Raw genomic sequence first — 23,989 nt, 5'->3', positions numbered from 1 at the left:
ACTGTGTCAGTTTTTCTCTGCAAAGACTCTCTGGTGGTGTAGGAGTGTGTCGCTCAAGCCGGTTACACTGAACAAGGTGGGAAGGTGACATGAGAGAGTAATCCCTTACGATTTTCTCTGGAAGAGGAGTTGAACATCTCTGCCTTCTAGTTTTAATCTCTGCCTCGATAACATGATGATGATCTGCTGAGGAATTCGTCTCCGGACGAGCAGCCAGACGAGACTTGTTGTCGCTACCTGGCTTCCCTCTGACTGCCATGGATACCGAGCCTGCGTCAAGCCGGGAGACAAAAAACAATGACGGCAAAGAGGTTATCCGATTGTGTGCCTGACGCTCCAACAGACAAATTCAACACCTTGTGCTTCGTCAAGAAGCGGTTCAGTCACGACGAGAAGCCTGTCGGCTCCTGGACGGTAAAACAATCGATTCAATTCACTTTGATCTCTGTAGCGCCGAATACAACGTAGTCATTTCAAGGTACTTTGAGATAGAAAAAAACCCAAAACAATTCCACATGAGCAAGTAGAGAAAACTGGAATAATCCTGAAGAACCAGACTTCCGAAGGGACAGAAGGATAGAAAATGATTGTGGGTCAGGATTCAATTTTCAATTGGCGGTAATGGATGATAACCCTGGTTCAGGTAGGGGGTAGGGATTCAAACCCTGGTTAAGGAAGAAGGTAGAGATTCAAACCATAGTTCAGGTAGGGGGCAGGGATTCAAACCCTGGTTCAGGAAGAAGGTAGGGATTCAAACCCTGGTTCAGGTAGGGGGTAGGGATTCAAACCCTGGTTCAGGAAGAAGGTAGAGATTCAAACCCTGGTTCAGGTAGGGGGTAGGGATTCAAATCCTGGTTCAGGTAGGGGGTAGGGATTCAAACCCTGGTTCAGGAAGAAGGTAGGGATTCAAACCCTGGTTCAGGTAGGGGGCAGGGATTCAAACCCTGGTTCAGGAAGAAGGTAGGGATTCAAACCCTGGTTCAGGTAGGGGGCAGGGATTCAAACCCTGGTTAAGGAAGAAGGTAGAGATTCAAACCATAGTTCAGGTAGGGGGCAGGGATTCAAACCCTGGTTCAGGAAGAAGGTAGGGATTCAAACCCTGGTTCAGGTAGGGGGTAGGGATTCAAACCCTGGTTCAGGAAGAAGGTAGAGATTCAAACCCTGGTTCAGGTAGGGGGTAGGGATTCAAATCCTGGTTCAGGTAGGGGGTAGGGATTCAAACCCTGGTTCAGGAAGAAGGTAGGGATTCAAACCCTGGTTCAGGTAGGGGGCAGGGATTCAAACCCTGGTTCAGGAAGAAGGTAGGGATTCAAACCCTGGTTCAGGTAGGGGGCAGGGATTCAAACCCTGGTTCAGGAAGAAGGTAGGGATTCAAACCCTGGTTCAGGTAGGGGGCAGGGATTCAAACCCTGGTTCAGGAAGAAGGTAGGGATTCAAACCCTGGTTCAGGAAGAAGGTAGGGATTCAAACCCTGGTTCAGGAAGAAGGTAGGGATTCAAACCCTGGTTCAGGAAGAAGGTAGAGATTCAAACCCTGGTTCAGGAAGAAGGTAGAGATTCAAACCCTGGTTCAGGAAGAAGGTAGGGATTCAAACCCTGGTTCAGGAAGAAGGTAGAGATTCAAACCCTGGTTCAGGTAGGGGGTAGGGATTCAAACCTTGGTTCAGGAAGAAGGTAGAGATTCAAACCCTGGTTCAGGTAGGGGGTAGGGATTCAAACCATGGTTCAGGTCGGGGGTAGGGATTTAAACCCTGGTTCAGGAAGAAGCTCGGCGGTGGAGCATATACAGGATCATTCACGTCATAATTCTCACCGGCTGAGATCTGGAAGGCTTCTAACGGGAGAAACGTTTCCACCAATGAGAACGGTTCTCATACCTGCCCGCTGAATTTCACGGTCGGCTGTGCATCATGATGTGCCCGGTGTTCATTCCACCAAGCAATTATTGGCTTTGTGTTTTACAGCGTGGCGGCGGTGGAGGTTGATTGATGGGAGTTTTCTGGCTGTGGAGGAATCCACTTCAAATTAAAAGCCCCGGCTTACACAAAATGTAAAACTAAAAGTTTCGTTTGGTGTTTTCAATGCTGGCAAATGCAAGTTTAGAAAAACGGCTCCCAAAGTGAAACTTCCTGAAAATGCTTCGACTGCGTTGCCATGGAAACGGGGTAGGGGATTCATCTTTCATTAAGGGTCTTTTTCGCTTTTCTGCTGAGATTCATGCAGGAGATCAAACGTTTAAGCGAAAACATTTTCTGGAGTGAAATTTTTTTTTATTTTATTTTATCTTATCTTATATAAACAGAGCAGAATGTTGGTTTTTTTTTGCTGTTTTTGAAAATTTTCAAACATTAAAACTCTGCAGTTTGCATGCTTGGCCACTAGTTGGTGCTCAACCACCGTTGAGTTCAGCCTCGTGCCGTCAACGTCTTGTAGGAATTTCCCCAAGGGATTAATAGAGTATTTATTATTTTTTTATTTTTTTATTTAGGTTTAGTTTTTTTTACCAATTGACAATTCAATCTACACTAATAATAAAAAAATTTTTTTTAAATGTATTTATTTATACCAATAGACATTTCATCTGATGGTCTGAATGAGAAGGAATCAAACTGCCGACATTTGTAGTGCTGTGCCCACTGGTCCACGGCTGCCCACAGTATACAAACGGTACAAAACCCACTATAATCTTCACGTCTGCGCTGCTCAACTCGCAGCTTCGCACGTCGTCGGTGGAAACACGAGGAACGTTTCCCACAAAGGACAGTTTTGGACTCTTCCGTCAGGCCCGATCGCTCTCGTTCCTCCCCAGAGGGCAAAGGAGGACGACGCCGAGCCGACGTGAGCCGCCGCGGCTATTTTCTGCAGAGTAACTGCTGTTGACATCAGATATGCACGCTAAAAGTGTAGCGGCGTGGAGAAGAACGACGAGACCAGAATACCAAGCGGGTTTTTTCTCTCAAAGACGCCGACTGGAGATTTTCTACAAACTGTCTTGACGCCAATATGGAGTCGATCAGGAAGGAAGGGACTGGTTATAGACGTACCCTTCATGTGAAGACGCCTGCAAGTCCTATGACTTGCATTCACTTCCTGTTGACTTCCTCTAACCTTCACATGCCGTAACCGTAACTGTAACCTCCCCGCCACACACACACACGCTTCTTAAGTTCAAAAACAATAGTGAAACTAAATCGTCACCAAAGCCACAAAAGAAGTTGAAAAAAAGCGGAATTTCTCACATGAAGCTTCTTGTTTTTATTTCTGTGAACCATAAAAAAACGCCAATGTGCAGTTTTTGCCAGTTTTAATCGCAGAGGAACCGTAACTTCTCGTAACTTTCCGACATTTCTTGAGAGTGTTGGTGGATTCCTTCCTTCGGCGAAGGAGAAGTCGCCCGTTAAACATGTGAGACATGCGAGGCCTTGGCGGTGTCCTCCGGTTTATTTTGAGACGATGAAAGACGGTCCTCAGCTGATCGGAGAGAGGGGGAATCCTCTGACTCTGCGCCGTGAGGGGGGGGTCCGAGGTAACTTCCTGTCTGGAACATCCAGACCACCCAGCTGGGAATCGTACCAACAGGTCTGGAACTCCCAGTGTATTTACTGATCTTACTGAATTATTACAATCATGACAACAGCTCCTTTTACCCCTTTCAACTGATGTAGTTTTCCCGCTGGGCCACTAGCGGGCGCTGTTGTTAAATGTTTTTATTTTTACGTCGTATCAGGATGAGCACCCGACTCCTTCTGTCCGGGACGCATCACTTTTTCAGCTCTTTCCCACCGTGATGATCGAGTGTGAAGCCAACTTCATCAGTCAGCTGTTAGCTTAGCATAGCCACCCTCATCGACATCAGTCAGCTGCAAGCATAGCGATCGATCAGCTGTTAGCATAGCCATTTTCAGCCAGCTGTTAGCATAACCATCAATCAACTGCGAGCCTAGCCATCAATCAGATGCTAGCATAGCAATCAATCAGCTGTTAGCATAGCCATCAATCAGCTGCTAGCATAGCCATCAATCAGCTGCTAGCATAGCCATCAATCAGCTGCTAGCATAGCGATCGATCAGCTGTTAGCATAGCCATTTTCTGCCAGCTGTTAGCATAACCATCAATCAACTGCTAGCATAGCCATCAACCAGCTGCTAGCATAGCCATTTTCAGCTAGCTGTTAGCATAACCATCAATCAACTGCAAGCATAGCAATCAATCAGCTGTTAGCATATTGATCAATCAGCATAGCCATGGCACTAGCTTTATGCATAGTCATGTGACTTTGCTCCGAGTTTAGTTTCTATTGATCATAGATCTATAAATCTGTCCTAGAATCGACATTACATTTACTAACGAGCATAAAGTAATGAGGTGAAAATAACTTTGTCTATCTGACAGTAAACAATCAGCAGTGACAAATGGGCGCGCGCCACACACACACACACACACACACACACACACACACACACACACACACACACACACACACACACACACACACACACACACACACACACACACACACACACAGCAGCAAGATGAGCTTCATCTTCAGGGAGTCTTGCTCTGGAAGGACGCCAGAATGGAGTAATTAGCACAGATGCACGTTCTGATTCCAACTGTCTGTCAGTGTCGCCCTCCGCGTGCGCTTCCTGTTAAATAAAACTTCGCTCACACGTCAGCGGGCGAAGGAGTCTCACTTTCCATCTTGTGCACACGACGAAGGTCGGACGTGGTACAAGAAAGAAAGAATGTCAATCATTTATTTAAAAAAAAAAAAAAAAAGCTAAAGTATATGAGAAATGGTCTTGATCCTTTGGTCGAACGAAGTTAGGAAAAACAAACTTTTTTTCAAAAAGATGAGATTCTGGGATGTTAACGGCGAACCGTTTCTGAATAAATCCACAAAAACCATGAAAAAAATGTCCCATACAAAGCGGATGAGAGGCACAGATCGTCTGTTGCCATGGAAACGCTCCCTGCTCAGCGATGTAGCGACCTCGTTAACATCAAGCTAGCGGATATCGTGCTAGCGATGCTAACTCGGTTCCGCAAAACAAACGTGGCGTTGGCGCGGCGCTCTACCGAGCGTAGCTCTGGTTCAGTCTATCAGAGAGGAAACGTCGTCGAGACAAAAAAACCAGATCAGGTGTCAGGAGGGATGGATGGAGGGATGAATGGAGGGATGGAGCATCCAAGAAAACTCTCCACTGGTTTTTTTTTTTTTTTTTTAACAGGAATAAAGGAAAAGCTGCTGCAAAAGTTTTAATCCAATTAAAGCCGATCGATGTGGAAACTGTGTGAAAAGAACAGGCTGTGATACATGCCGCTGGCTTCAAGTCTGAGTATTTTACCAACATATATATATATATATATATATATATATATATATATATACATTACATCTTCTACATTTCTCTCCCCGAAAATTGTTTTTCGACAGTCACAGTGCCTTGAAGTGACTGTTGTGTTCGGCGCTATAGAAATACACCTGAATGGAAATGGAGCCCACTCGAGTTTCACTGACGTACGAAAGGTGGCTTTTCGTATCAAAGGCAGGTTGCAAACTTGACATTTCAAGGACGTTTGGAAACTGAGCTGCTGCCAGGATGACACCGAACTTCTGCGTCTCACCGATCAACCAAAAATAAGGCAAAAATATTGAGCGCGAGTTCCGGACGGGCGCCACGACATGACGGTTTTGTTTTTGTGACATTTGAAAACAAGGTGCAAATTCGTCTGGTGTTAATACAGTCAGAGAGGAAAAAAGAAAAAGAAAAACAGAAGAAAAAATGGAGAAAAAACTATGAAAGAGAGCTTCCTCATTAACCCCCGAATACTTTTATTTATGAATTATTTATCATGAGATATTTCCTGTTTCAACCTTTTCACAAATCATACCAATTATTATTTTTACCATTTTTATTTTATATTTTTGAAATTAGTTATGATTATGAATAATAATTCAAAAAATATTACAAATTATAATTTATATAATTATCTAATATAATTATTATTACCATTCGCCCCAAAAATCCCTTAAAAATCCCCCAAAACTGCAGAAAAATTGTCCCACACAAACCAGATGAGAGATTAAAGGAGATCAGCCTCCGTGGGGAGCGCAGGGAAATAAAAGAGCGCATGTAATTGTGGGGAATATTCAGGAATATGTTGCTACAACTTTTAATACTCATTCCGAACCGCGTCTGAATAAATCGCACACAAAAAGTGGATGGGAGAGGCACCTCATGCAGGAGATCAAAGCCATGGAGATGCAAAGATCAAAGGATGACCGCAGCGATTGGCGCAAAAAATGTCTTCTTTTTTAAAAAAAAGAAAAGAAAATGTATTATTACAATGATTTGATGAATAATTTCCTCCACCAACACGTGAAAGCCTCCAGAACAAATGGGAGGGGTCAGGAACACTTCTCAGTCTATTCAGCCTCTCCGTTTTATTTATTCATTTGCTGCGGCTTTATATTCCTCTCACCGCTCGCGACCTCGACACTGAAATAATGTGATTTCTCTGCTGCTGCTGCGCTGATTGCGTCTGGTCGAGGACAAAATCTGGTTTGTTACAGTGAAGTGAAACAAAAACAACCTTTTAATTGGATCTCAGCCTCCATGTTTTACAAACAAAAACGATCAGAACTCAGGCGGGGTGACGGGGATCGCGACCCGCCCGCCGCACGAAGCCGGCCGTCGTCCCGCCGTCTCCGTGAACGGCGACATCAAGCGGGAAGCCATTAAAGATAAATAAATAAATAAAAACAGTAAACGTCTCAAGGGACTGTGGAGTTTATGAGTGAGTGTTGAAATCCTTCCAAACAAATGGGAACAAGTTTAACGTGCCCATCTGCCTCAAAGAGATTCCATTGGACGTGAGACAAAGGCTCCAAAGCCACAAGCGGTCAAACTGCCAAAGGCAACAAGCTCCTCGTTTAAACTTTTTATAAAGTGTTCATCAGGACTTGTTGTATAGAAATGGTACAATATGTAATACTGTTACAACATGTAATAACATTACAACATGTAATAATGTTACAACATGTAATAATGTTACAACATGTAATAACGTTACAACATGTAATAATGTTACAACATGTAATAATGGTATAATATGTAATATGTTACAACATGTAATAACGTTACAACATGTAATAATGTTACAATATGTAATAATGTCTCAATCTGTAACAATGGGACAATATGTAATAATGTCTCAATCTGTAACAATGGGACAATATGTAATAATGTTACAACATGTAATAACGTTACAACATGTAATAATGTTACAATATGTAATAACGTTACAACATGAAATAACGTTACAACATGTAATAACGTTACAATATGTAATAATGTTACAATATGTAATAACATTACAACATGTAATAACGTTACAACATGCAATAATGGTACAATATGTAACAATGTCTCAATCTGTAACAATGGGACAATATGTAATTATGCTACAATATACAACAATGTTGCAATATGTAATAAAGGTATAATATGTAATAACGTTTCATATGTAATTATGGTACAATATGTAATAATGTTAAAAAATGTAATACAAGTGTAATATGTAATAATGGTACAAGATGTAATATTCTAAAAAAAATGTATAAAGGTACAATGTGTAATAATGGTTTAAAAAGTGTAATAAAGGTACAATATGTAATAATGGTTAAAAGAAGTGTAATAAAGGTACAATGTGTAATAATGGTTAAAAGAAGTGTAATAAAGGTACAATATGTAATAATGGTTAAAAGAAGTGTAATAAAGGTACAATATGTAATAATGGTTAAAAGAAGTGTAATAATGGTACAATATGTAATAATGGTTAAAAGAAGTGTAATAAAGGTACAATATGTAATAATGGTTAAAAGAAGTGTAATAAAGGTACAATATGTAATAATGGTTAAAAGAAGTGTAATAAAGGTACAATATGTAATAATGGTTAAAAGAAGTGTAATAAAGGTACAATATGTAATAATGGTTAAAAGAAGTGTAATAAAGGTACAATATGTAATAATGGTTAAAAGAAGTGTAATAATGGTACAATATGTAATAAAGGCCTGCAGGCGTGGAAAGTGAGGCGGAAACTGGAACCCTTGTTCTGCTCGTTCCCTGAGGAAGTGTTTAACCCCTCGACGGCCGGGTTTGTTCGGCAGGAGCAGATCAGACACGTGAGCTGATTGTATGTCGAAGCTTCGTCTCCGGGTCCTGGCAGCCTCACGCCTCCTCCGTCTGTCTCTCTATCAAACTTTAATGTCTCCTCACATTCATCACATGCTGCTCCGTTGTCCCGTGAAAACACTAAACATGTCCCTGGTCAGTGTTTCTTATAACGACTGAAATGAATAAAGTTATTCATAATTATTATCGTCACATTTTGCTCAAGCTGCAGAAGCTTTATTAGATATTTGTTGATGCTTCATTTTGCTTTTCGCTGTGGGTTCATTAAACGATATCTGGAAATTGATCTCCGTTGAGAGGAGTCCTGTCGTTTCCTGCTAAATTGTTTTTGTCAAACCAATTTCATCGTCTCGCTGGAAAACAAACAACGCCGCAGGAAAAAATTACCTGTCGCACATGTGTAAACCTGTAAAATCAGGCGAGAGCAGCTTCTAGAGTTTCATATCATTTAGAAACAAAGACTCTTTTTCACATTACTTGTTTGAAGTTTCAATTACAGTTTAGGATGGTCAACATTTCATGACATTTTCAGCTGTTTTTCTGCCTGATTTTAGAGGATTCTCCCTGATTTTAGAGGATTTTACATGATTTAAGAGGATTTTACATAATTTTAGAGGATTCCCCCTGATCTTAGAGGATTTTATATGATTTTAGAGGATTCTCCCTGATTTAAGAGGATTCTACATGATTTTAGAGGATTTTATATGATTTTAGAGGATTCTCCCTGATTTTAGAGATATATTAAAATATAGAAGACGGAGGTAATAAAGCGAAATAAAGCAGTTTTATGGCCATGGGAAGGTCTTTTAGCTATTTTAGTTTGACTTTTTTTTCATCATTAAGCTTTTTTCCCCCCTCCCTTATTTTTGTCATTTTAACCCCCCCCCCCCACCTAGTTTACTTTTTCTGCTTTTTTTGAAACAGATCATAATCATTTTGAAAACGACTGTAAATAAAATAAAGATAAGAGGAGATGCTTCTTTAGTTTGTTTAAACCAGTGAAAGCTCCAGGAGCCTTCCTGGAGGTACTTTTTAAAATTTTGCTTAAAAAATTGTCTTAAACGTCTAAAAACGGCTGCTGAAATTAGCAAAAAAAATTTTTTTTTTTTAATTTACGTTTTTTTTGCTCCTTCCATCTCCTCTTGCTCACGTTGAATAGTTTTTTTCTTTCCCTGTAAAAGTGTCTTGAAATGACCGTGTGCGAAAGAAATGAAATTGAAGTGAGAGGGTGGGGGGGGGGAGAAAAAGAAAAGAAAAGAAAAGAAAAGAAAGAAGAGAGCCGGCACAAGATAAGGTGGAAGATTTGTGTCGCTGAAACGAACGACGGCAGGAATTAATGGGGACGAGGAACGGCGGGACGGATCGGCTTGTTGCCACGGCAGCAGACACCGTCATTAAAATTCAACACGATTTAAAAAAAAAATTATACTTCCCCGTTCTGTTTACTATTTATCCTGACGGGTTCATTGACGGCACGAAGAAACCAGGAGGAGGAGGAGGAGGAGGAGGAGGAGGAGGGGAAGCTAGCGTGCCGGTACAGCGTGTTCCTCCACAATCCCGAAGCAATTAAAGTAAAAAGTGAAAGGGATCAGTGGTGATGAAACCCGGCGGAGAGGCGGAGGAGGAGGAGGAGGAGGAGAGCGAGGCCCTCCACCCAGAGGGGGTGATGCTCGCTCGACCCGCCGGCCGCTTTGAGCCACAAGTTAGCGTGGAGCTGGATTCAAACTCTCCGGCTCTCCAGCGCCCCCCGCAGTGGCGCCCCGACATTTTTTTTCTTCAAAAATTATCTAAAAAAAAATTTCCCCCACATTTATATTTCTATTTACATTCCAAACAGATTTTAAAAACTCGTCTAATCTTCTGGTGAAATAAAGTAAAATAGCTAAAACAGAATAGCACATCGGGGAAAGTTCTTTTGATTTAATTTCAATGTAAAAGCCCAGATTAATATGATTGCGATTGTAAACCTGTATTAGAAAAAAACCTGTATTAAAAAAAAAAAAAAAAAAAAGAGGGGAAGTCAAGGAGGCTGAGGCCACATTTTGCCAGTTTTCACAAAAAAAAAAAAAAATCTTTATTCAAATGTGCTCTCACATACACTCAGTTTAGAGATGCTATGAGCAGCCAAGCCTGTAGGGGGCAGTGTAACGAGAAGCACAACGCCATGATAGCCAATCAGCTCTGGAGAAAAGAACAAAAAAAAAAAAAAGTGACATCCAGAACGGTGCAAGTTATTTTCTTGTTCTTTCACCAATAATGGCTCGTATATGAAAAGATGTATTTTTTATTTAACGTAGAGGGAGAAATATCAATTTTTGTAAATGCGTGAACGTGTGGCCATTTGATCCAAGCCAAATTCTGAACTTGTTGGTCACGTGGTGTGTTTATTAAAAATATTACAACTTCCTCTTCAGCTTGTTTTCCCAGAATTCAATTCAATTGCATTTCCATTCAGAATCTGCTGTGTCTGTGTGAGCTGGACTGGCTCCGCCCACACACGCCCATCTATGGTTAAGAGGAAGGAAGTACTTCCTCTCGTGGCGCCATGTGCCAGAGAAGAGCTGCCTGGTTGTGGGAGGAGTCAAAGGGGGAGGAGCCTACCTTGACTGTGGTTGGCTGAACCCCCCGATGACACTACATAGGGTTTGATTTCTGATTGGCTGCTTGGAGCAACACACTTTTTAAAACCTGGAACACACTTTCTTCACTTCTGGGGCGTCTGGAGACGATCAGTACTGTTAGAAAACCTTTAGGAAGTGAAGAGAACGTTTTGGAGACACACCGATCTCCATCGCCGTGGAAACTGGCAAAAATACAAACGCGGGAGACAAAAAAAAACTCCCTGTACAGTGTTTTGTATCTGGAACTCGATGTTTGTTTCTTTTTTTTCCCCTCCCAGCAGGCTGAATCGCTTATTCTCCCTTTAAGCGGCGTTCTTCTTTTTTGAAGTAGAATTTCTCTGTAATTAAGTCTCAAGGCAGCGACGCTCCTCTTCACGGCGTCTTTTGTTTCCCAATAATTAAATGCTGTGAAATAAAAACCCGGCCGGCTCCTTGGTTACTGGAAGTGGTGTTCCGTTGTCGTCTTAACGGCGCCTTTGAAATGGTGCATTTGATCTCGTTTTTGTTGGAAAAAGACCAGGAAGTCTTGATCTCACTGTATCTTAAACACTTCCATGTTGTTTCTGAAGAGTGCTTAGCGGCGGAGCGGCGTCTTCCTTTTCCTGGCACGCCTCGTTTCCCCTAATTGCTTTTGGCGAGAATTTAGCGTGAAACTCATCTCAATGTAATTAAACGTAATAAATGAGCTCCGTGAACAACCACAGGAGGGAAATGCGTGAATCGTGACGTGGGCTTGAGTGTCGTGTGTGACTTTAAAGTTAAAAACAAACAAACTTGAATTTCTCTCTCGGCAGCGGGAACCGATTCCGATTCTGAGAAGGAAGATTCCTCAGCCACGGAGTCCAGCGCTCTAGTTTACGTGACGCACCTGAATGCAACATTCACTGCCAGTCAGCTGCTGTGAAGCGGCGCCAGGCGAGCTCGCCAAGAGCCGCAAAGTCACTTTTAAAGTCCCAGTGAAATGTAAAACACTACTTTGCAAAAAACGATAGTTGGGTACTACTTCTAAGGTTCCTCCGACTCTGCCCCACCACTGTTGTCACATAACAAAGTTATTTGAATTTTGAATCTCCAGCCGAGGAAGTCGGGGGAATCCTTCTTCGTGACGTCACGAGTTGTGCAGATCTCCATCTGTTGTGTTTATATCGGCTTGTTTCCTCTTAAATATCCAAGTTTTAACAGTGTTTTGAAGTTATAGTCGGCGTTTTATGAGCCTTGATGAAAGATTGAGCCTGGAAGAGATCAGAGAGGAGAAAAGGAGCACGGGCGACGGGAGCGGCTAGCGGCTAGCGGGAGCCGCTAGCTCGGGCGGCTAGTAGACAATCAAGTAATACCTAATACCTAATACCTAATAGAAAAGCTCTTCAACATGTTGGATCCACAAAGCCAAGTCGTTCTGCCAAAAGTCCGGAGCCTCAAAGCCTCAAAGGTGAAAACTGGCGGCTGCTGAGGTGAGGAGACGAGGACGAATGAGGACGAAGCGTCTTCTGCTTCCTCAAACATGTTCCAGACGGGGTCACCGATGGCAGAACCACCTTCTGTGTCTTCTTCATCAATCACTGGGTTTGAAATGACCACGATGATGAAATATGGTTAAATTCAGCCTCTTCGTGGTCAAAACTCTGATCCTCCATAATGTAAACACAACTTGGGCGTGTGCACAACTCGTGACGTCACTCTATTATTGTCAGAAGCTCCGCCCAGCAGTGGAAATAGCGCCGTTTATCGGCTATTTTCTCGCAGATTGCCGTGTTTTAACATTTTACCCTTGGACCAGTTGGCATAAAAAATGTCCCTAGAAGCGACACCAGAGTGTTTTGGAGGTGGAACTTTCATTTCACTGGGACTTTAAGGCAAGTTCTGGGGAAGCAGAGGCTAAAAACGGCATGAGGAAGTAGAATCTGGCGGCATGAACCCATTAACCCGTGAAAAATCCACAAATTAGCCACGTCGTGTTATAAGCCGCAGGGTTCAAAGCGTTCCGAGAGGCTTATAGTCCAGAAAATACGGTAAACGTAAAGTGAAATTCAGCAGGAACTAAGAAAAAAGTCTCTCAACTTCAGTCGGCGCTGCGTGGGATCGGCGGGCGGGCTCGGCGGTAATTAAGACTCTTGGCAGTGGAAGACTTCCTGGGCAGCTGCGAGGCGACGCACTCAAGAGTTCAGGGCTGATTGAGCGCCGACATTTAGACTGAAGTGCTGCAAAAAAAAAAAAAAATTGTTTTAAAGAAATCTTTTGTGGAGGTAGAAAATGTAGCTTGGGTTGTCAAAAATTCAGCAGCTGGGTTTTTTTGTTTGTTTTTTTTATCCCCTTAAGAAGCACTTGAGCAAAGAAAAAAGCTGAAAAGTGTCAGTCTGAAGACGACTGAGTCAAGAAGTCGCTGGATTTTTTACGACGGCTCAAATCAACTCCGTCGATACGGCAAAATGAAAAAAGGAAAAATGTGCACGACACATGAAAGCACGTCTAAACTTGGCTCATGGGTCCACTTATGACATGTTGAGTTTTAAAATCAACGATTTATATTTCTAAAAATGCCGACGTTACACTATTCCACTAATTTTGCATTACAAGCATGTATGTCGCTCGTATTCACACAAACAGTCAATATAAGAACTTTACCGTGTGAAATGTCATGGGCGATACTGACTGTAAATCTGTATACCCAAACATCATAACAATTGCTTATTTTTGAACTTTATTGTAAAAATTACACGTTTCCATATAGTTTTAGGTGAAAAAAAAGTTCATTGTAGTGTTACAATCTCACCAAGGTGAGAACTTTTCATGTGTTGAGGTAAAAATGCAATATTTCGCAGATGCCCCAAAATGTTAATATTGAATATCTTTTCAAGTTTTTTTACTTCCATTTCAGCATGGAAGTTGCTTACTACAGGGTTTTGTGGGACTTGGAACACGTGAATTACTTAGGTCGGAATTTTTAAGCAAATTTTGCCACGTTCAAGAAAGAAAATGTCAAAAATTGAAAATGCCATTACAAGCAGAAACACAGAAAATCCCACAGGTTTCTCACATTTCTTTTATGTGTGTTATTCAAGCGGTTGAACGATCTGCTTGGTTTGTTTAACCCTCGTATGCAAGAAGAGAAATACGAAATAAAATATGTCGTCACGTCAGTCGAGCCAGGAAAAGTGTTCAGCAATGTTGATCGGTCAGAGCGGAGAAATTAGTCTTTTGGCGGATTTATTTCAGGCCATTGAAGAAGTACAAGCATGAAAAGTTGTTTTTTCATAATGAATATCATCGCTCACTGGAGAGCTTCCATTCAGTTATTTGAAATATTTCCGTAGCAGGTTTAACGCTGGCGTCGCCCACGTGGATATTATCGCAGACGAGGTGAATCTGGATGTGAAACGCGTTTATTATCCGGGCGAAGACGAAAGTGCCGATCGGTCTGGAGGCCATGAACGCAGCAGGAAGCCCAGTTTCCTTCCTGGAGGTACTTTGGTAAACTCTGACCGCAGTTTCATCTTCAGCCGTTTCTTTTTCAGGCTCTTCAGTTTCAAGCTCCTCAGAATAGCCTCTTGATTCCCGTCATGGAATTTCTTGGTGCTTTTTTTTTTTTTTTTTGTTTAATAGAAAGTGTTTAACGAGCAGCGTTTGGTTGAACGAGGCCAGAGATCTGGGACCTGGACCCTGAGGCAGTGACCCTCAGCCAGTTAGCAGCCGAACAGACGATCTAGAACACCGTGTCTGACGGACGGAGAGAATTGTTCAACTGGTTCAACTTCCACTCAAAAGGAAAGACGAGAGCTGCGATTGGTTGGTTCCACCTCAAATGATGGTACTTCGCGTTGGCGTAGACATTCGGGATGTGGTTCTGGTCGTTGTAATGAGATTATTAGGAACATCGTCATGATTTCTACCCGAGAAGGGTTCTTGTAATGGTTCCTCGTACCTTTGAAAAAGTTCTTGCTTTGGTTCTTAGTACGTCGGAAGGGTTTTTACAATGGTTCTTAGTACCTTGAATTGGTTTTTTCAATGGTCTCAAGTACCTAGGAAGGGTTTTTCCAATGGTTCGTAGAACCTTGGATTGATTTTTTCTAGTACAGAGGAAGGGTTTTTCCAATGGTTGTTTGTACCCAAAGAGTTTTTCCAATGGTCCCAAGTACCTCGGAAGGGTTTTTCCAATAGTTCGTAGTACCTTGAATTGGTTTTTCCTAGTACCTAGGAAGGGTTTTTCCAATGGTTCGTAGTAACTTGAATTGGTTTTTCCTAGTACCTCGGAAGGGTTTTTCCAATCGTTCGTAGTACCTTGAATTGGTTTTTCCTAGTACCTAGGAAGGGGTTTTCCAATGGATTTTTTGTACCAAAAGAGTTTTTCCAATGGTCCCAAGTACATAGAAAGGGTTTTTCCAATGGTTCTTAGTACCTAGGAAGGGTTTTTCCAATTGTTCGTAGTACCTTGAATTGGTTTTTCCGAATACCTAGGAAGGGTTTTTCTAATGGTTCGTAGTACCTTGAATTGTTTTTTTCTAGTACCTAGGAAGGGTTTTTCCAATGGTTGTTTGTACCCAAAGAGTTTTTCCAATGGTCCCAAATCCAGAGGAAGGGTTTTTCCAATGGTTCTTAGTACCTAGGAAGGGTTTTTACAATTGTTCGTAGTACCTTGAATTGGTTTTTCCGAATACCTAGGAAGGGTTTTTCTAATGGTTCGTAGTACCTTGAATTGTTTTTTTCTAGTACCTAGGAAGGGTTTTTCCAATGGTTGTTTGTACCCAAAGAGTTTTTCCAATGGTCCCAAGTACAGAGGAAGGGTTTTTCCAATGGTTCTTAGTACCCAGGAAGGGTTTTTCCAATGGTCTCCAGTACCCAAAGAGTTCCTGTATTCCAAATGAAGCTTCGATGACTAAACCGTACAGCCTTTGTCAGAACGCCAGGTGTGAATTTTTTTTCCCCAGGAACTCTTTTCAGAGGAAGAGGAACCCACAAGAAGTAGTAACGCCAATGCTTCCTGAATCTTATTTCAGTGCATTGCATAATTCCGTCTTCAACCACATGTAAGTGAGGATTTTCCAGCGAGCCAGGAAATCGTCCGAGGGCACAGAGTGTTCTTGTCGTGGCAACATGTCCTGATGAAACGGCCTTCATCTCCTGCAGGAGGCTGAATCCAGAACGTCCCTTTAATGTAAACATAAATCGAAGAGCTTTCAAACGGAGGATTCGCCAGAGAGGTTGAGCTCCACCACTCCACTCCAACCCCACCCCTCCCCCACCTCCTGATAAACAGACAGAAATGTGATGCAGGCGTTTGTGCCGCCGCCGCCGAAGAACACAGATCAGTCCAGTCGCCGCCGCCGCCGCCGCCAAGGCCAAGGCCGGAGCCAAGGCCGCCGCCCCGAACTACGATTACATCGTGATTGTTCTCGTCTCATCTCGTCCTGCGCCGTGTTGTGGTTTGTCGCAGCCGAGAATGAATACATTTTTTATTTCGAACATGTATAAAAATAAAAATATTGAACTATTTGTACATACAAAAGAAAGAAAAAGTAAAAAAACTAAAACAAAGAGCAAATACATAACAAAGCGCACATTGTTTGAACAAGGAGCGGGAAGAAGCACAAAACTTGTTTAATTTCCCACCACTTATTACCGATTCTTTGGTTTGTACACAGATATTCTTATAACTGCACAATATAGCTATATAAATATATACCATATACTCATTTCATACATATCTATATACATTTATACCAACAGGCGCTGGGCTGTTCTGAACAGGAAGTTCTATGAAGAGATTTTCATCTTGTAAAGTTGCATTTTTTTCCCTGAAACTTAAACGACCATTTCTAATTTTTGTGTGTTTTAATCCTGATTCATATCAGAACGTAAACAGACCAAGTTTTCCTTTAAAAATTAGCTTTTAGCAGTTTTCCTTTTTCTTTTTTTTTAACAACCTTTAACAATAAACACGAATATATTTGGGTAATAGTGTCCTTTCTTCTTTAAGTAACAATAATGCATTTTATTTGTATAGCGCTTCTCAAAATACTCAGACACTTCACATAATAGTATAGAAATACTTGATTAATCCCAGAGGGAAGTACTTGAATTCGGGGCATGAAAATTTATTTTGAAAACGTTCTTTTTTTTTTTTTTTTTTTAATGGGTTTCAGAATGGAGAAATGTGAAAACGACACCTCGGCTTAAATATGTGGACAAATATTCACTGAAAACGATGGTGTCTTCGTCAAAACGATCTTTTTTTTCTCTCCGTCATTCTCCCTCCTCCTCAAAAGAAAAAAAAAAAAAAAAAAAGATTTCCATCCACTTGTCACCATGAACACGGTGTAGTACATACACCAGGCCTTTAGGGGGCGATGTGACCAACCGCTGCTCCAGCCAGGCAGCCCCCAATCTGATTGGCCGAGGAGGAGGCGTGGCTGGAAACCGTTGGACCAATCGAGTCGCTGGTTGAGAACATCAGAGATCAGTTTGTGTGTTTTTTTATTTGTATTTGTATTTTCGACGTTTCTGCGAGCGTGAAGAAGAAACGCAGGCAGAAAATTGGCGAACCCAGACAGGACAAGGACGGGTAACTTTCTATAAGACGCGAGTTTTCCCTCCGTCTTGCTGCTCTTAACGGAATCTGAGGTCGTCTTGGTTTCGTCTCACCTCGGCATGAAAGAGCGACATTGTTTGAGCGGCAAGTCGCTCCACAATGGCAGCGAGGCGGCGTGGGAGGAGGAGGAGGCGGCGCGCTCACCTCGCCGCTTTATGCACCTCGCCGCAATTCACCGCGTCTCCGTTCTCCACGTTCAAGGTGACGCTCCGGCCAGGAGAGTTAATTAAAAGGGGTAAAAGGAGAAACACGACGCAGGCAAATCGCTTCAATAGCGCAAGAAGAGAACTTGTAAGAAAAAAAAAAACAAACAGAAAAAAAACAAACCGTGAATCCAAGGATTAATAATAGAAGAACTCAGTTTCCGTGTCAAAATGTTAAACGTTTTGTCACGATTCAGGTGCAAGTTGAATTTGATCATTTATTGCGGTTAGAAAAACTGAGGAAAAAAATTTTTTTCAACAAAATAAAAGAAAAAAAATCGAAAAGGACAAGAAATATAAGAACCAAGTTCTTTTCATCCTTCTCACACATTTAGCATATATTGTCACATACATAAATAAATAAACAAACAAATAAATCTAATTAAATAAATACATTTAATCAAATAAAAATATAATAAAATGTTTTTATAAAAATCTAATTTAAAATAGATAGGTAAATAAATAAATAAATCTAATTAAATAAATACATTTAATCAAATACATAAATTAAAAATATAATAAAATGTTATTATAAAAATCGAATTTAAAATAGATAGATAAATAAATCTAATTAAATAAATCAATTTAATCAAATAAATAAATTAAAAATATAATAAAATGTTTTCATAAAAACTACTTTAATCTACTTTAAAATAGATAGATGAATAAATAAATCTAATTAAATAAATAAATGTAATCAAATTAATTAATCAATTAAACATATAATTTAAAATAGATAAATGAATAAAAAAATAATACACACAGATGAGAACATAACCTTCTTGGTCAACTTTCGTTGGTCACTAATCATCCTCCCTCCCTCCCTCCCTCCATCCCTCCCTCCATCCCTCCCTCCCTCCCTCCATCCATCCCTCCTTCCATCTACATTTATGTCTTATCAATGCTTCATCACCAGAACGTTTCTTCGCAGTGGAATGAGATCAAATATGTGCTGTGAAGTAAGCAAGAGGATAAAATGAACGGCCTGTACCTTTAAAGAGCTTTTCTTTTCATCTGCCAAGCAGCAGGAGGAGCAGGAGGAGCAGGAGGAGGAGGAGCAGCAGGAGGAGGAGGAGCAGCGCTCGGTGAGGAAGGTCATCGACTCTGCCTAATGAGGCAAACGGAGTATTTAGTCTACGGAAGATAACAATGTTGATGACTGGTGCACATTATTGTGGTCCGTGTGTGTGTGTGTGTGTGTGTGTGTGTGTGTGTGTGTGTGTGTGTGTGTGCGTGCTGTGGTGTGAATCCCTGATTCCTCTCCGTCAACATGGGCTGTGGCCGTTTGCACCATCGTAGAGTTACTCAGCAGTTCATCGCTCACACGGAGCCAAAAGATTTCAATGTGATGAGTCAGCAGAAGGTGGAGTCGCAATGTGATGAGTCAGCAGAAGGTGGAGTCGCTGGTCGAATTGTATCTGGGAGGATTTTTAGTACACTTCTGTATTTAATTCATTTAAAGTTAGTTACATGCATCCTTGGCTTATTTTCAATGGACGACAAGAGGAAAAAAAAGTTGGAAACATTTTTTTAAAAAGCAGAAAAAAACAAAAAAGTAGTCAAAATGCTTGAAACTGCCAAGAATGGAGGGAAAAATGCTTAAATAGTTTCAAATGTCTAAAAATAGTGAACATGACTCACAAATAAAAAGATCAAAAGTCTAAATTCTAAAACAACCAAGACTACTTGAATCAGTTGAAAAAGGCTAGGAAAGTTATGATGATTTCTTTTAATCATATTTTCAATATTCAACTTTAATTTAATTTGAATCTTAACTGGAATTCTAACCTAATATATTAACCAGTTTGTTTTTTTTACTTATTTTATTTCATATCATACATCAGTGGTGTGTGTGGAAGTGTGGCGGGGACAGTGCAAGGCTCCTTCAGGGATTAATAAAGTGATATATTATTTTACTTTGCCTTAAACCTGCTTAAAAAAAAATGGCTACAAAAGTCAAAAAGAGCTGAAATTAATTATAAATCATAGCCATGAAATATCACAAATTAGCGCCATCAAAACCTTGTTTGTTTGTGTTTTGTGGCTCCAGAAGAACCTCATTCAGTAGAAAGTGAGAAAAAAAAGGTTGCAGACTCACGTTTAACTGCTTTTGAAGAATTTCACTCCTGGAAAACGTCACGCTTCTCGCGTGAGGAAGTGAGGAAGAAACCCGGCTCACTGATTGGTCCGGAAGGAAACCCGGAAGTCCCGCCTCTTTAGCCCGCGGTGGCTAGGCTAAGTTAGCTCGTGGCTAATCAGTAGCCACAAACAACCGCGATATAAAGCCTTCAGATCAGATGTCGATGAGAGTCTTCCTCCTTGCTTCTTCCTCTTCCTCCTCCACGTATGAACGAGGGATATTTACCAGCGTTTTCTTTCTGCGTCTGCTTCTTCCGATTCACACGGTTAGCTTTGGGTGCTCATTACCCAGAATGCGTTGCGCGCTTCGTCACGTTCTCTCACTCGCGGATCACTTGTTGAAACGTAAACACCAAAATAAAAAGCAATAAAACTATTGAGTTTGAAGAACTATTCCCCGGAGAAAAATGAGTCCCTCTATTTGCCTAGTCCATTTTTGCATTGTTTTTTTAATTATACAATTTTTTTTAAATAAAAAAAAAAAAAAAACTTAAATTCATACCATAGAGTTTAAGATTGAACAAATGTACTATTTGCGAGCACCGTCTGTTAAAGTGGTTTGTTTTGTGTTATGTTTGATGTTTGTTTGCACTGTTTGGAAGATTCCCCCCCATTTGTAAAATAGATTTGTGCAAAAGAAAATCACCATATTTCATCACCACATATCCTGTGATGGCGTGATATTTTCCTTCCAGAGAATTCCCACCGAGCCTCATCAGCCCACTCACTTCTACTCACAAGCCACTCGAGAGAAGGAGAGAAAGAGAGAGAAATGTGTGTTGCTTCATTTGAAACCCAGAAAGAGTGGGAGTGATTTGAAATAAAAATAATATAAAAATTAAATAATTCCAAAAGTGAGTAAATTTCTGCCGAATTGAAGCAGTTTATTTCTGGCCCGTTGAAGTGTTTTGGCCCGATACCAATATTAGAAGGTCGCACATTCAGTGAAGAGGCCTGGTCATACTACCGGCAGCAGGTGGAGCAGGTTCGCCAACGTCAGTGTCACTAATGTGGTGTTTTACTCTCATTTGCAATTTAAATCAGGGGAAAGTTTAAATAAATAAAAAATAAAAGGGTTTTTATGTGCTCCACTTGTTCCACTCATGTTTTTGGAAAGACGGAATAAAAAAAAACCTTCACGGTTTGACAAAGTGGATGCTTTCACGGTGAGGGACGTGGCTCCACCTCCACCTCCACCTCCACCTCCACCGGGGGGCAGCAGGGAGCTGCCGGGGAACTTCAGGCTAGCGCAACTTTGGTAAAAAAAAGTCTAAACTTGCTGCAGTGGAACAGATTCAACAACTGAAAAAAAAGGGATTCTTGACATTCCAGCATAGATATACTTTATTTATTTTTGCTTCTATAGTTATTTTTAGCAATTTGTCGTTTTTTTTCCCTACTCAATCTATTTTATGCAGCAATTTTTCAAAACTTCCACGTGGTCTCGTTGGTCCAAAAACCTCGTATTCAAAGTTTCCAGCTCCTCCTTGATTTTCGCTCGTTTGAATATTGGATCCTAGGAGCTGCATTCAGAATCTGCTGTGTCTGTGAGAGCTGGAGTGGCTCCGCCCACACACACGCCCATCTATGGTTAAGAGGAGGAAGCACTTCCTCTCGTGGTGCCATGTGCTTCAGCAGAGCTGCCTGATTGTGGGAGGAGTCAAAGGGGGAGAGGCCTACCTTGATTGTGATTGGCTGAACCCCCGATGACACTTTATAGGGTTTGATTTCTTCACTTCTGGGGCGTCATTCCAGATTATTACTGCTGGAAAACCTGTGGATTTAGCATAACATCACCCCTTTAATCGGAAAGTGAAACTTGATTTCGGTCGTCTTTCCAACAAGAACCACAAGCGTCCGACTCCAGTCAACACTGGAAACGTCTCGCTGGCAGCGTTTCAATAATTAACTCTGGTTTTGTTTGAAGCGACGGAGGCTGACGGACGCTCCGTATGAGAGCGGCGCGCGAAGAAGCTGCTCAATAAAACATGCCTTCTGTGTTCTGGCTAATTAAGAGCCTCCGTTTTGCTTTAAAGAATCATTAGCGGAGCGAAGCGTGTTCACATGAGGCGGCTGTGAAACGTACCGCGCTTCAGAAACTGGGAATTAAGAGACGTGACCCGCCTGCAGCTTGGCGTTAATCACACAGTTGAAACACAGAAAAAAAGACACACACACACTAGGTTGTGGTATTACTTTTTTTTATATATATTTCATGAAATATGCATCCTGATGTTGCTTCTTCTCTTTTGTTTTCAACCATGACGTTTTATTTTATTTTACAAACACTGTTTGGTACGAGGAGTCACACAACTAAAAACATTTATTGAGAATAATCAGAATCAAGATTGGGCTGAAGTCAGGAAACCTGTTAGCTTAGCTTAGCATCGAGATTACCAACTAATCCTGAAATCGCATGTTGTAAGAATAAAAATATGTTTATGCTGCAAATGAAAGAGGAAGGATTCTATTTTCCCACAGAACAATAAAATATATATCTAAACAGATCAGGACATTTTGATAAACGGCAGGAATGCTGAAAAAGATGTAGACAGCATGTTTTTCCACTAGAGGGTGCTGTTGGTCGTTTTTTTTTTTTTTTTGTAAAGAACTCACATGGCAGCGTTTTCAAAAATGTGTATTTTCTGTGGCTTCGAGCACTGTTGTCGTGTAAACAAGCCCCCAGAAATGCAACTAAAGTGTTGCGTTTTCGCCACGAAAACGTTGCCATGGAAACGGGACTAAAAGATTAACGCGGGACTTTTTGAACACTTTCATCACGTCGTAGCCGACTTTAATAAGGCCCACGCTCAAAACGGCACAAACGGAAATAAATCGGACGCAGGTCAGAAAACTCAAAAGCTAAGCTAACCGAGTCCCGAGCTCAGCCCTGGAATCTGAATAAGTAATAATACTGATTGAATCACACTTCAGGGTCTGCTGATCAAAACTCTAAATAAACAAACATACAAGTAATCAAAAAATATATATAATACTGTATTCTTAGTTTTTGCCTCCAAGAAAGAAAAAGGCAAATTAATCTTTATATTTTGCTTTTTGATTAATTTGAACACTTTAAAACAAAGTAAAATTTGTCTTATTTTTCTCTGAGAACTTGTTTAAAAAAAACATGAAATCAAACACTGAAGACAAACAAATAATGCAGAAGACATGAAGAGAACAAAAAGCATATACAGAATGATAATAACAATAATAATAATAATATTATTAATAATAATAATAATAGAAATGAGAGTAGATGGAGGCTGGTGAAAGGTTCCCTGCTACAGAGCTGCCTAGCACAGTAATACTGTTGGAGACGAGGACACGTTGTGCTGTACAGGCAGACACACACACACACGCACACACACACACACACGCACACGCACACACGCACACACACGCTGTAGTACATTCTGGAATAAACACACTTCATAATTGTCATGCAATAAAGAATAACAGCTAATAAAAACAACATGGCACATGATCAAATATAAAGACACTTCTGAACAAATATAAAGTTATTGCATTTTCATTATTACTTCATATAAGACACTCTATGCGAGGCTGATTGTCTGACTTCATGGCTTCTGCGTTTCCCTTTCGCCGCCGGGCGGACGAGGGAAACGCTCCCGGAGGTCGTCATCGCGAGGTGGCGACCGCCAAACGCAAAACGCCGACCTCCTCGCTTTGACACTTGTAAACGTAGGACCAAAGATTGATTCTCGCGCGCTTGATTTCTTTTCTCGTCGCGTCGCGGATTCGGGGGGACGGGAAGACGAAACGATACGCTTTGAAGTATAATAATCCAGGCGGGAAGTTTCAAATATATCAACCGGTCGGCTGAAAGATTGATTGAGATCGTCTATAAGGGCCAAACAGATGGGGAATCGTTTCTTTATTTTCTTTTTTCTCTCTTTTTTCCTTTCCCCTCCCCTTTTTTCTTTCCTTTTTGAAAAAAGGAAAAAAGAGAGAAAAAAGCGAAAAGGAAAATATACAAGAGAAAAAAGACAAAAGAAAAAAGAAAACGAAAAAAGGTCAAACAAATACAAAAGATCAAAGAAATAGGGAAAAGGAAAAAGAGAAAAAAAGGTCAAAAAGAAAATAGATAAAAGAAATGGGTAAAAAAATCTGAAAAAAAGCAAAAAAAAAAGAAAAATGGGAGAAGGAAAAGGGAAAAAGAAAAAGAGAAAACAGATGAAAATAGATAAAAGAAAAATGGGAAAAAGGGGAAAAGGGAGGGAAA

The sequence above is a fragment of the Blennius ocellaris genome, assembly GCF_963422515.1.
Source record: "Blennius ocellaris genome assembly, chromosome: 19".
NCBI lineage: Eukaryota > Metazoa > Chordata > Actinopteri > Blenniiformes > Blenniidae > Blennius > Blennius ocellaris.
This window is presented reverse-complemented; position numbering follows the sequence as displayed.